Source organism: Coptis chinensis, chromosome 8, assembly GCF_015680905.1.
Source record: "Coptis chinensis isolate HL-2020 chromosome 8, ASM1568090v1, whole genome shotgun sequence".
Taxonomy (NCBI): Eukaryota; Viridiplantae; Streptophyta; class Magnoliopsida; order Ranunculales; family Ranunculaceae; genus Coptis; species Coptis chinensis.
In genome coordinates this window covers 56,186,719-56,193,830 of record NC_141463.1, presented here as the reverse complement: position 1 = coordinate 56,193,830, position 7,112 = coordinate 56,186,719, and the positions used below count along the sequence as shown (strand labels likewise).

Sequence of the window (7,112 nt, the reverse complement as noted above, 5' to 3'; positions counted from 1 at the left end):
CCGTGATTCTTAACTCTAATTTTGAAAACAAACCATAATAGGTGATTACATGATACCTGCAACCTTCAGAAGTCATCTTCAAAAATCTAATTTATACAATCCCAAATCATAATTCAAAGAAAATTAATAAATGGATTGAATATGAAGATGTTTATTTAACATTAACAACTTTTTATAATGAAATGCATAAAAACATTGAGACAGGCATACTAAGATACAAGTATGAGAACTCAAGAACCCTATGACACGAAAAAGACAATTCAAGTTATGTAATCATGCTCCACCAACTGAAACTATGTTGTCGGGCGAGGCGAGGGGCAAGGCGTTATGTTTCCCAACCAAAGCTGTGGGCAGCATTGACGCCACCTAACTAACCCCTTTGACTGCCTTGACAGATTTGTCCTTTTAAGAACACATAAAGACAAGCCTAACGTCACAAACTCACAGGATTCCAATGCTTATGGATAATGTATAAAAAGAAATTTTTTATAAATAATAGAATTCATATTCACAATGTGCAAATTCTGTTCTTGAAACAATAAACGTCTTACCTGTTAGAATGACAATATCTTACACAAGAGCCTTTCGCCTCTCATCAAAACATGGTGGTTTGATTGCATCAACATTGGTGGTACCTCATAGCTTGTTCACAACAAGGGTATCCAAAGCCATCCCAGTGACATCTTCAGCAATAATAGGTAGCGGTGATCGCAATTGGGTTGTCTTCTCCAACAAAGGATTTATATCTCTTGTCGATGAAATATTTTGATCAGTCACCAACACCTTTGCATTTTCAAACAAAGCAATCAACTTCTCTGGACTTGTCACAAACTGTGGGAAGATGTAGTCTCTGCCAATTTAATATAATACACCAAAGCATAGTGAGATCTGAGGGAACCACAGCAGGACATAAAAACTATGCACCATTTACGCATAGATAGAAAAACTTATAGGCAAGGACGTCGTGAAACGATACAAACCTCCACTCCTTCAACATCAATTATTGTCACCAAGGATGATGAAAAGTCAATACACAAAATACCATCCTATCAACAGCATCAGCAATCAAGAAATAGTCTCATGATTGCCAGCAGAGATAGTGGCAACAGCTGAAATGCACCAGGGAGAAAATGATTAATGAAACATAGATACTAGCACAATGGACCATTTAGATAACAGTAATAAGTGCAATGGGATTAGATATAAAGAACCTAAATCTTTATTACACCATCCAAATAATATGAAAAGACGTACTCATATACCTTTAACACTATGCGACCTTCAATGGGCTTTGCTTTCTTCTCTAAATCTGCCACTAGACCCTGTATAGTCTTATCACTTACTTTCTTAGTCTTCTCTAAATTTGCACTGGATGTAACAATCAACAAACCTAATTTAAATATTTCTCGGGCAAGAACCTATGTCGTCGTTGTTCCATCACTAAGCAGAGTCATTTGTTTTACTTGCAACCTTTTTCCCAAAGAGCAGTCTTTGTTATACACAGTACATATAGTTAGAGTTCTAAGAGGACATCTACCGAATATTCTAGAAAGTTTCTATTAATGTAAACTCTTATTTTTCATATATAAATATACTATTATCGAAAAAAAATCATATATATATATATACAATCACCTACACCTCTCTCTATATTAAAGCAGAGTACATCTTATGTGGACTATCTATTTCCTATGTGGCACGTTCTTGAGAGAGAGGTATGCCATGTGGACACTCTTAAATCATAAGAAGCTTCATAATACAGCATGAGCTCTTAATCTTAAGAAGTTTCCTAATAAGTCAATCAACATATCTAATAAGTCAATCAACATCTCGCAAGGAAATTTTATATAACTCCAATTGCTAAATCAATTCTAAAAAATTATGCTAATAATTATCCGTCATTGAATTCCTCGGTGTAAGCAAAAGGTTTGTGATGCTATAACTGTATTTATGGTACGTCTGTTTGTGTGATTTCATTATCCTTGCTAATATAAGTGTTGCTAATAATTAGGGGAGTCCTAATGTATAACAAATCTTATTATTGCTAAAATTTTTAGGAACTGAAAGTTCACATATGAGAGTGAGTTGCAAATTTTGAATAGAAGAATTTGGAGCATTCCTGTAGTCCTGCTAGGTTAATGCTACCACAGTCTTTGTGGTCTCTTATGAATACCAGATTGAGAACAGAAATGGTTAGCAATGTAGCCAATTCAATAGCTACAACGCTATGCATATGCAATTTGTGGCACAAATAGTAACTAGATCATTGGGTCGCGTGTCATTATTGATACATGTAGCTTAGTATAGCATGAAGAGTTTTATTAGCTGATTAAAATTTAAGACTCGGAACTGATTGAATTGGAGTGGTTTTGTTGATTTTTACCTAAACAACTCACTGAATTTAGGCTATGCTACCACAATCAAATAAACCAATGAGCCATTAATTACAAACTTTGTCGAGTAGTAGAACCGTGATCGCTAAAAAATTACCACTTTACAAAAATAACAATTTTGAGGACATTCGTGCATATTGGGAGCATAGTCACAAAAATCTCTGATTTTTCAAAAAAAAACGTAAAAAGTCTCCAAATTGACAGGTTACCGAATTTCAAAACGAATAAACAATAAAAAGGGTAAAGGTCTCATAATTCTCAATGTTTACTAATTTTTAGTGATTTTTTTTTTTTTTTTTTTTTTTTTTATGATTGATAGCTTTCTATTCATTTATTTTAATATTTTATTTTCTAAATTGCAATTATTTGTAGGATATCGTAAGATATAACAAGACTTTACATATATATTTGCAAATTTTGAATTTGATATATGCCTAAAGTAACCTTGACATGATGCATAATCACATACTGCATACTATTTTATGTTTTAATTATTTATGGCTTTTCCGATTTTTTCCGATTTTCTTAACGAATTTGTATGACTTAATGATTTCATCCTTGCCGAATTGAGGCTAAATTCTAAATTTGTGATTATGATTGGGAGTACCTAGCTAGCGAATTTGTCACTACACATAATAATATGGTTGACCCCTAACATGTCTGAGGTCAAGATCAAAACAGATGGAGTTCATGATGAGGGCAATCTAGGACTTGAAGTAATAGGAACATTTTATAGAGAAGGTTTAGATAACATTGGAAAATGATTGGCCAGGGTATCAACACTAATTATTGAGTTGAATGTCATCCTATGGTAGGGAGTGTTGCTTTAACGTATGTGCGAAACAAGAAGAAGATTTGAAGCACACGCTATGGAGATTCTCATTTGGAAAATAATCCAGGAATTGGTTTGTTACTAAGTAAATTCAAATTTAAATGCCACTTTGACAACCTTGAAGATGCATTGGAGATACCAATTCAATAGATTATGGTCCTTTACTAAAACACATATGGAAGCAACTACACTAGGTGGGATGATAATTCTATGGGAACACAACATTAAGTTTTAGGTTTTTTATGAAGATATCAACCACGCAAGATGAAAAGTGGAAATAAAAGTGGAATCTCTAAAAGAGCCCGGCCATATGGCCGGGTAAAAAACCTTGTCACCTCTCTCTATCTCTCTATATTAAAGCTGAGTACATCTGACGTGGACAATCCTAATCTTAGGTGGCACTCTCTAATTCTTAACCTAACTACGTATCATAATCCAAAAAGAAAAAGAATTCCAACTTCGTATCAATAACCACGACCTTGCTGAAAAACCCACAATTGATCTTGTCTTAATCACTTTCTTGATCAAAAGGATTTTGTTGTACTATCTTATTGCTGATCGAAAGGAAGAGATTTTAAGTTAAAAGTGAGATTTCTCTTATGAATTTTAGGGCTGCAAATTTTCTTCTTACATTACATTGAGATTAAGTAAGGTTCTACTCAATTTTAATTTTTGAATCTAATATGTTCTTCTCCAGGTAATTTCAAAGTAATATTTTTTTTAATCTATTCACTTTTTTTTGTTTGTCAAATAGATTGTCAAGGGAAAGTTTTTTTCCTGCTCATAGACTCATAGTGCTCTTAGCTTCATCCATCATTTTTGATATATGACTTACCTTACAAAGAGATAACATAACGCCCCATTAACTTTAAGACAATTAAGCAATTAGTAAAGACAACTAGCTTCAAGGTTGTAACCAAGAAGCAAGAGCAAGATGAAAAAGACGCAAGCAATGGGAATTATAAGGACTATAGAGGAATCTTTTCTGTTAAATGGTCCTTAAAAGCACTAGCCGTAGCTAATATTGCAAAAAAAGTAAAAAACTGATTAAATGCTTACGCAACACATTGTTAAATTTACTGAAACTTTACATATCATCATTTAGGGCAAACTTGATCTTTGGATCACACAAATTTTGTTTGTTTGCAAATATTCATTTTGTTTGTTTGGTTGATCTTTGTTGTGTGTGCTATATGCTTCACGTTTTGAATTTTCTACACGTACTGCAAATTGCGTTACGTTAAATTTTGACAAGTACGATTCATACTTCACATCTACCATGATCCTGCTAGACCCGAATGATAATTCAACAATCCATAAACTATGCAAGAAAGAATTTATTTGCCGAGTAAAGAAGCTTATTTTCTTATCGAAAAGTGCTGCAAGTAATGCGCTCCTTAGTGCATTTACTGGAAGGGTTGGTATACTAAAGAAGGACAAATTAGTGATCAAACCGTTACTTAATTTGTCCTAAATGGTCTTCAATATTAATATGTACGAAGTTCAATTATTATATTTGCATGCTTAGTAAGTCTAACAAACATGGGAAATGAGCAGGGAAGGGCTACCAGATGCTTTTTAAATTTGGGTGAACTTTTTTACTCTTTTCTTTTGGAATACGTCTTACCTCCACTTCATGTCTTCCATCTATCTAACTCACTATGAGTTGGTTGCGCAAGATGGTTGGTTTTTGCTTGAAGAGGATGGTAAACTTTTGGTAGAGAGGATCTTTCCATGCAGACAATGAATAGTTGGGCAGGGATTGAAAGGCATTAGATGATTTGCAAACACTAAAGGATTTAATACCTTTGGTAGACATGCCTCTTCTACGATATATGCATGCTTACCTTCTTTTATAATCTCTTTTATTGGCTTCTCTATGAACAAACTTTTGTACATGTGTTTCATATCATCGATGTATCTGTGCACAAAACCAAAATTTTGTGAACACAGTGGAGATACTCATGTGTAGCTATAATACATAATCAACCAAGGCATATGTCTCAAGAAATGCAGTAATGTGTTAAGCACATCTAAAGTCTAAACTTTTAAGGAGGGTTATATATAGAATTATATTTAAGTGTTTTGCATTAGATTTGAGTTTTAGAGAAAGTGAAAGATTGGTTGAGCTAGATAAATAATGATGATTTTTTCTATTGTGGATTTTGAATAAGGCGAACTGCGTAGGCGAGCAGAGTTTGGGAAGATAAAGTGTGAAGATCTTTGAAAGATGAACATGAAGTGATGATTCACATAAGGTGAATTCAATTTATATTGTTGTTACACATGATTGAATTGCTCTAGATTAAAAGTGTTATGCTTTACACAATTGCTGTTCAAGGGTTCAAATTTTTTATTTCATCATGGAACCTTTAATGTGCATCCAAAATACTTAGACCACTTTCTCTACTTCTTAGGCTTTATTGAGTTCAATTCCTTTGCATACCATAACACTGTAACATGTCAGATATATTTACATGAATTACTTCTTTTGGAGTGGAAAGGAATGAAGTGGATTATGCTTCATCTATAACGACCTTACCAATTGCAAAGGACTTGAGTAATCCAATGTTATTTGGTAAGAGAATTACATGCTAAAAACCAAGTTGCGTCATTTAAAATACATGCTAAAGATTATATTATTTATTTGAAAACTACAAAGAGCAGTAAGTTCTTCGTACTATTCTAGGTGGCCATCCATGGAAGCCAACTGATCTATTGAAGGCTGTCACAATGTGATTTATGAGCATTGCCAGTGGTATCTAGAATACTTACTATTGGAAAGTTACATGCTGTAATTACTCTACTTCCGAGAGGAATGAAAATATGAAATTGAGATATGTCTAAACAATTAGAAAACTTTCATGAATTGCATTAAAGTCCCTTCATAAAAAGTAAGTAATGCTATTGCCTTAAAGTCCCTTAATACCTGTCTTAAAGCACTCTTGAAGCTTTGATTATTCAACCTATCTAATTCTGGTGGTTCAAATCTCCCAGTGGTAATAGTATGTGCTTTTTTTTCATACAATTGGTGATCGAGTGTAATAAGCATTGAAAGCATCTTCGTGTATATCAATCCAAGACAGTGACTTTTATAATGTTTGGCACGTCCTTTATACACATACAAAAATATTCTAATAGGTATTACATATAGATTCTTTTGGGTATTCCAAATTTTGGTTTTTGTATTGCAAAGGGCTTATGATAAGAGTCTAAAACTGTAGTTTTAACTCCTTAATAATATTACATTTAGACTAATTATGTTTATAATAAATAAGAGTTAGTACTGTTTACGTGCTTTTGTATATTTCAGGTATTGGAGTAAAATATGTGAAGAAATATGTCACTTTTGTAAGAGAAAGGAGCAAATGTTGGTTGCTAAGAAGTTCTATGGTTAAAGCACAAGTTTCAAGGAGAAAAAGCCTTTTTAAAGGCAAGTCAAAGCTGAAAAGTCAAAGTCAATGCAGGCAGAAACAGAGCGTAAAAGTCAACAGAATTTCCACAGACCGTATTTTTGGACTCAGACCTCGGAATTGGGCCTATTATATGTTAAAACGACCGGCTCGGAAAGCGATTTCTAATGGTTTAGTCCTTGATCAAATCATAGAAATAAAAGTGGACAAAAAGGCTATTACAGTAATTTCCAACAGAGAAACCCTTTTTGGACTTAAGTAATTAGGTTTTAGGCTTGATTTAATGGCCCAAAACATAGCTCCAAAGCCCATGCATGAAATTGTAATCCTAGCCCTCTCCTATATAAAGAGGACTAAGGCACAACTCTAACTCTCTAACCTTAGTTAATTAATCTCTAACCTTTTAGTTAATTAGACTCTCCCATTAGTTATTTAATTTAATCTAAGCCTAGTTTTATGTTTTATTAGCCTAGC

The 7,112-nt window shown here is 33.4% G+C and overlaps 1 pseudogene; it reads right to left on the bottom strand.

The window, feature by feature from the left end:
• Window positions 1-636: 636 nt before the first annotated feature.
• On the bottom strand, window positions 637-2,233 carry LOC147482039 (ruBisCO large subunit-binding protein subunit alpha-like; annotated as a pseudogene).
• Between the last annotated feature and the right edge of the window lie 4,879 nt (window positions 2,234-7,112).